This window comes from Maylandia zebra, linkage group LG13 (assembly GCF_041146795.1).
Source record: "Maylandia zebra isolate NMK-2024a linkage group LG13, Mzebra_GT3a, whole genome shotgun sequence".
Classification (NCBI taxonomy): domain Eukaryota; kingdom Metazoa; phylum Chordata; class Actinopteri; order Cichliformes; family Cichlidae; genus Maylandia; species Maylandia zebra.
In genome coordinates, this window is record NC_135179.1 from 3,161,672 (window position 1) to 3,169,198 (window position 7,527).

A 7,527-nucleotide genomic window follows, 5' to 3' on the forward strand; every position below is an offset into this window, starting at 1 on the left:
GCGGGGGGCGCTGGAGCCTATCCCAGCTGTCATAGGGCGAGAGGCAGGGTACACCCTGGACAGGTCGCCAGTCTGTCACAGGGCCAACGCACAGGGACAGACAACCATTCACACTCTCATTCACTCGCACATTCACACCTAGTGGCAATTTGGATTATCCAATTAACCTATCCCCACAAGCTGCATGTCTTTGGACGGTGGGAGGAAGCCGGAGTACCCGGAGGGAACCCACGCAAACACGGGGAGAACATGCAAACTCCACACAGAAAGACCCCGGCCTGATGGTGGAACTGAACTCAGGACCTTCTTGCTGTGAGGCAACAGTGCTAACCGCCGTACATAATTATTATAACTGTTTTAACTTTAAAAGGGGTTACAGGAGATTTGTTACCAACTCAAAACTGAACCAGGAACTCACTGAAATACAGCAATGACAGTGCATCATTGGTCCGCATGGTGCAGGAACAGGAGGATACACTGAGATCCTTCCGTCTTTTGGAGGAACAGTTGACACATAACTAATGTAATAAACAGCTTTAGCAGCAGCACCTAAACTGAGGTGTGAAATTAAAACCTACAAAAGCAGAAGTTGAACATAACCTAACACCATCTGAATAATGTAAGTTACAGTTCATTTGAGACTCTAAGCAAGAAGAAGATGGAATCCAAAGCGATGATTGTTACCTATAATGCTAATGTTTATGCATCTGCAGGTAAGATGTTTTTCCATCTAACTGAAGGTTATAGAAAAATTAAACTCATGTTATTAAGTATTGTACAGGATTCCTGTAATTCAATGATGTGTCTGCACATAACAGAACATGTAATGGGTTTATAGCATGGTGATTGCCAGTTCTGGATTCTAAAGGAAACAAATAAAAAATTCTTTCTCTGTAAATATTTTTCTGGGAAATATATTCGATGACTTTTTCCTCATTAAGCAGAGGAACCGTGTTTGGGACATCACACAGGGACAAGCTAGCAGGTGCAAAGAGTTGTTACAGTTTTTGCACTCTGACATAATTTAATATGAAGTTTAATTTCATTCTTTTGAATTTAATCTTTGCTATTTCAGATGAATTTGATCAAGAGGATGTTTATGTTAACTCTGCAGTTCCCACTGTGGAGAAACACAAGCCCACGTCAGGTAGATTGTGACTAATACATGCAGTGTGTTCATAAAGTCTAAACAATACTAAAGTACTTATAAGTAATATGAATATGAATGGTGTTTCTTATTTTTCTGTCAGATAAGAAGCGTCCCTTCATCATTCCCGACGATGTTCGACCTTTTTTACCGTTGGCGGTGTGTTGGGTGATACTTTTAATAATCTTGTTCCTTCGTATCCACTGTGAGTATAACTCAGCTCAGTGATGTATAAGCAAAGGATTAGAAAATGTACACGTACGTCGTCAGTTTATTAGGCACACCGGTTCAACTGCTTGTTAATAGAAATATTTGATCAGCTCAGTGCATTCAGGCAATTACACGTGCCCACAGACTCTCTACAGTTTACACAGCATGAGCTGAGAAAGATCAAATATCCAGTGAGCTTCAGTTCTTTGGATGAAAATGCCTTGCTGAGGTCAGACATCAGATGTGAATGCTTCTAGCTGACAGGAGGTTAACTGTAACACAAATAACCACTTGTCACAACCACGGTATGTGTAACCCCAGTGTGTGTGTCAGATGTGAAATGACATGACAGAAAACAGTGCGGCTCAGAGAAATTTGTGTGTCTGCACTGAAAAACAAGTAAATAAAATTAAACAATAAAAGAGGCAAATAAATTCAGGATCTCGGATTTCGTTAATTTGTAATTCCAAACAGAAATTCACAGGTCAACTTTTAAGCTCATATGCACTAAAATCATATTAACTGGCATCTATAATTGTGTTCAGCAGCCTCAGCTAAATATAGCAGCACACATTAAACTGAATTTGAAAGCAAAACCTTCACAACTTCACAAAGAAGGGATGAGCTGTGTGTGTAGTGCGTCATCACAGACAGACATGCACACACACTCAAAACAAACAGTTAAGAGATTAAAATTCAAAATAAAAGACTTACAATTAAAAAGACATGTTCTGGTGAAATTCATTTCAGCTGCTATGCATAAGAGCATCACTGAACATGTAACATGTTGAACCTTGAAGCAGATAGAAGACATTCAGATGATACTGTCTGAGTTTGGCAACATGAAAGCAGAGATTCATCCTGCGTCATATTAACAGTTCTGCTCTGCTGGTGGTGTGATGTGTGGGGGATATTGTCTTGGCACACTTTGGGATCTTTAGTGCCGACTGTCATAGAGGGCTGTGGTGGGCAAGAGTTTCACCCAAACACAGGAAGGAGAGGTGGGAGAAATAACCTTAGAGGTAGCTTTATTAGCTGTGGTGATCAACTAAAAATGAATACAAAGAAACACTAAAAGAAACAAGCAAAAGATAAACTAGAAACTAAAACTCTTCCAAACAAGGAACTCGTGACTTGGCATAAACGAGAGAAAACGGAACACATGAGAACACACAGCTAATGTGGACAACACGACAGGACTTACACAGAGGATAACGGGGGGATGGGAAACACAGCTGGAGCTAATCAGACACAACGAGAACTGGAGGAAGCAAAACTGACCACGCTGAACACAGGACTAGGGATTTTCAAAATAAAATAGGAAACTTGAGAAGCACACTAAGACATAGACTGATTACAGGGAACATTATGTTTGTATGTGTATAAATTCACTCTTACGTTTTTCCATAATATAGAGTTAGTGTAGGATTAGAGTTAGGATATTACCTATGATTATTTAAACAACATAGACATATATAAGCTAAACAGTGAAAAGGATGTGAGTGATTACATTTTACTACTAAAATACTCTGGCTTCCTCCCACAGTCCAAAGAAATGCAATTAGTGGGGATGGTTAATTGGAAACTCTAATTTCCCCATAAGAGTGAATTTGGGTGCGTGTGAGTGCGAATGGTTGTCTGTGTCTATGTGTTGGCGCTGCGACAGAACTTTCTTAGTAATGCACTACAAAAGTAGTCTTTAAGCTATAGTTCTTATTGTATGTACAGTATATTTCATTATGATAGGCAAACACTTTACTTCTTTTTACATTCTAGTTACCTCTGTCATTTCTGCCAAACTGAATCACAACCTCCAGGAAGTAATCAGTCTCAATGAACACTGGAAGCAGGACCGGGATGACCTGAATGTCCAGATATACAACATGAGAGAAGCTCAATCTTCGTTGGGGGACAACTTCAGAAACCTGAAAGATGAAAATGATCAACTGAAGAGAAAAATCCTAATAAGCTTTTTTCTGCCTCTTGTATTTGTGATATTGTTTTGGTCAATAATCACTTAATAATGTCATAAATCTGTGTAGGACTGATCAATAAATCAACATTTTCTCCCACAATGAGGAGCTTACCAAAATTCCTAATAATACCACAAGATACTTGAACTTGAGACAGCAGTTCATCCCAAAATTGAACAAGAGTGAAATCTTAAGTTGGGTGTATTATAGATTAAAGGCTGTCAGTCATAAACATATCTGATCTCTTTCTGTGATACTCAGGACTTCGTCTATAGCAGCTTAATTCGGTTGGGAGCCAGTGACTACTGGACTGGCTTGAGGGTCAAAAGTGGCAGCTGGAACTGGGTTGATGGACGTAATGTGATTTCTGTCAGAGGGACCAGTGGGTGGAAAGCTGTGAGCTGTGACATCAAAAATTCTTGGATATGTGAACAGGGCGCTCTGTCTGGTTAAATATTTCTCCTAAACCAGAGCATATAAGGGTATTTATTCTATATAAGGCAATACTGATTGACTCAAACATACTGCACAGAAATATGAAGATATATGCTTTGATATTTAATCTTAATATATGAATGATGATTTGAATCCTTCATAGAAACTGTACTCTGTTTATTAATAAAACATGATTTTTATTTCATAAGTATATGCTAATAAATGGTTTGAATTATATACATGTAACTGTATTTTTTCCTGATTGCCATTTAATGGCACTTGGAGGATAATGCCTGATGACTTCCGTTTGTGCTTTCAGCCTATATTCGTTATTCCTTGAAGATTTCTCAGGCAGAGACACTGAACAATCTGTGAGGAATACCAGTTTAATCCCGTTTACCTGTGAATAAGGCTAGATCTGCAAGGTCATAATACAATGGGAGAGAGAGTTTGGCAAGAGACACATTTTTTTTTTTTTTTTTTTTTGGAATTTTGGGGCATTTTAAGTTGGCAGATTAATCTGTTTCTTAAAATAAATAATTCTCATATTTTGTTCCTCTTCTTTGTCTTGGTTTTGTCTTTTTGATTGTGTAACACCACAGACACACAATATATCTTAATTTTTAGACTTCCTGTCACTCTGCTATTAAAAAACCAAGGCATTTGAAGAAAAGGCCAAAATTAGGTAGCATCTCAAAGCATAATTAGGAACCTTTGAAATAGAGCAGAGACTGATGATGCATGCATCGTGGATCATAACAGGGCCACAAACACCATAAAAGACCGCGACTCTCTGGATCAGAAGACCTGGGAAGGAGCTCGAGATGACTGCAGAGGAAGGAATTCAGAATTGGTTGTTATAGAAAGTCCAGAGGAACAGGTAAGACCTGGAACTTGGTTCACAAGTATCCAATCACAAATGGCAAAACTCAGTTAATGTAATCCTAAACAGATACAGGCTAGGTAAAGCAAATCAGTCTGATCATAATAGAGGAAACATTCACATCTCTGTGGAAATATGTCCCATATATGTTTATGGGCAGAGGTTCCCAAAGTGTGGGGCCCGCCCCTTAGGGGGAGGCACAGAGCCATTGCAAGGGGGGCGCGGTATGAAAAGAAAGGGGAAAAAAAAAAGTTCGGACACTGCTAGCATAATTGACAGGTTTTTGACGGGGCGTCCACACAAACGCAAAGCAGGAGATGAAGCATCGCCAAATATGTTTCCAAACCAACTTCTTTCCAAGCCAAAGAATAAAAAATATGGTGACGCAAATCTTCCTTTGGCTTCACCTGCACAAGTGCCGAGGTAAGTCTCCTCAGCAAATTGGTTTTCCCTGTGTCGGGAGCAGCGCTGGGCTCTCCAAATCACAGACAAACAGTATCCTACATCCGACAAAACAGTATTTTGTCTCTATCTGCCATTCTGCAATTCATCTCCTGTAAACAATAACGTGGCGCACAGCGTGACGTGAACAAAGGCACATACCTTTGACATTGCGTGACGAACTCTGTATTCCTCGTCCACACGTAAACGCAAAAAAGGAGTTTTAAAAAATCTCAGTTTTTGGTGATTCGAAACACCGTTTACGTGTGGACGAAAGGCCCAAATGCATAGAAACAGCTGCGTGTTCAAAAATACCCGTCTAGGTATGGACGTAGCATAAAAGAGTTAGTAGTGTATTTTATTACTACCTGTAACTTATTGCAGGTTAATTGTATTTGCTTAATTTTCCGGGGCGGGAACATTTTTCTTATAAAAGAAAGGGGGGCCTAGCAAAAAGAGTTTGGGAACCACTGTTTTAGTGTAACTTTTAAATTGCTAATGGAGAAAGGGGCAGATCATTTAGATGAAGGTCATGTAAAGCACTGAGGTTGTACTCAGTGCGTTAGGCCTAATAAAACATTACACACACCTGCCGTTGCAAACTCAAACCATCTACTGCATGACTGGGTTTGGATCTCAGGGTAAGCAGACTAAGTAAAACTACCTGGACCTATTTATCCCCAACCACTGCCTTTACATCAGGGGTCGGTAACCCTGGGCACAAAGGGTTAACTGATGGCACGACACACAGTGAATTAATCTGAGAAGGGGCATTAAAAAATAAATGGCCAGGCCAGCGGTGCACATCGCAAATTAGCTGTGCGCCTTTTTTGACGTCACACTGTGCGCCACGTTATTGTTTCTCTGAAATCAATTTCTACAATGACGGACTTAGACAAAATACTGTTACTGTTAATTTTACTCTCTGCAGTGTTTAAAATGCTTACATATACACACACAGTTACTGTCCTCCACACATAGGACCCAGTTCTGCTTCTATGCGCCATCTTTGTTTACCCTTTCCCACCCAGGCTTCCAGACTTCTGATTGGCCAACATTTCTACATTTTTAAGAATATATCGCCACCTGTTGTTTTGCCATGTTCCTGGCAGCGTTTTTCTTCGTTTTTGGCGTTTATGTGTGGACGGGATTTTTAAAAAAAAACAAAAACGGAAAATCTCAGTTTTCAAAAATACCCGTGTACATGTGGACGTAGCCTTAGCTAACGACCCCAACTACCAGATTCAACTTGTAATTGGCTAAAAATAACTTAGCCTACCGGTGAGAGGGACGTTGCTAGCTGGCAGTTGAAATTTCCACATTCCGACACTTCAAAAGCTTTAGGAGCTGTCCACTCAGCACAGCATCAGCACCGCGGAAATACACAGACACATCCGTAGACTCGAGACAGCATTCACAATGCTTTTTCGGGGCTTTCAGGTGTTTGGACCAATGTTTTCTTTTCTGATCAAACCAGAAAGCTTTAATGAGCAGCTGGATTTGCCTTGCATTAACTGGCTGGACACAGAGGACATCGAAATGCAGCTGATTGAAATGAAAACCTCGACTCTGTGGGGTCAAAGTTTGCAGAACTACGAACGAAGCTGGTATCCATAGTTGAGCATGTTCATGGAGCTGCATTTTCACCTGCTGGACATCACTACCTGACAAGTTTAACTGTCTTCAGAACATTGCAGAGGCCTTATTGACAGTATTTGGCTCTACATGTCTGTGTGAGCATATTTTCTCTCACATGAGTCCTCAGGTAGCCGTCTGAATGCTGGACACTCGGAGACCTGTGTCTCTGAGTGGGAGACCAGAGATCATATTAACATGTGTGTCTCTGTATTAACAAACATGCCATATTGGCCCAGTTTATTCTTCTTATCATTGTTGTTCACTGCTAATAATGAGCGTTATTAAATTTATTGCTAATGCAATCATATGGCACATTGGCTTCTGAGGAAATTTTAGATGGCACTCATCAGAAAGGTTGCCGACCCCTACTTTAGATCTTCCAAGGAATATTGTGTTTTCCCAAACCAGTTGTGGTCCGTGATCTTGATCCGTTCCTGGGTTTGACAGATCTGTAATGTCTCACCTCAGAGGCAGCCAAGAAGGACCTTAGTTAGATGCTTCTTGACTTTGTTATTGAAATGTAATGTTATTTTAATATTCATGTGAGGGGAAAGAGTAGAAACCAAGATATACTGAATGTCTATAAAATTCCAATGTAATAAAGAAACCACAGCATGATATTAAAAAATGTACTGCAGTGGTCTACTGTCTGCTGCTCCATTGTCCTACTCTTACTGTGAGCAAGCCAAAGTTCAGCCATTGACCTCATGAACGACTCCACCTTCATTTAAGGACTATAATCTGTAGTCCTTTTCACATCTGTCTTAAACTGGTTTTCCTGGTCTGGGTCTTAAGGGCAG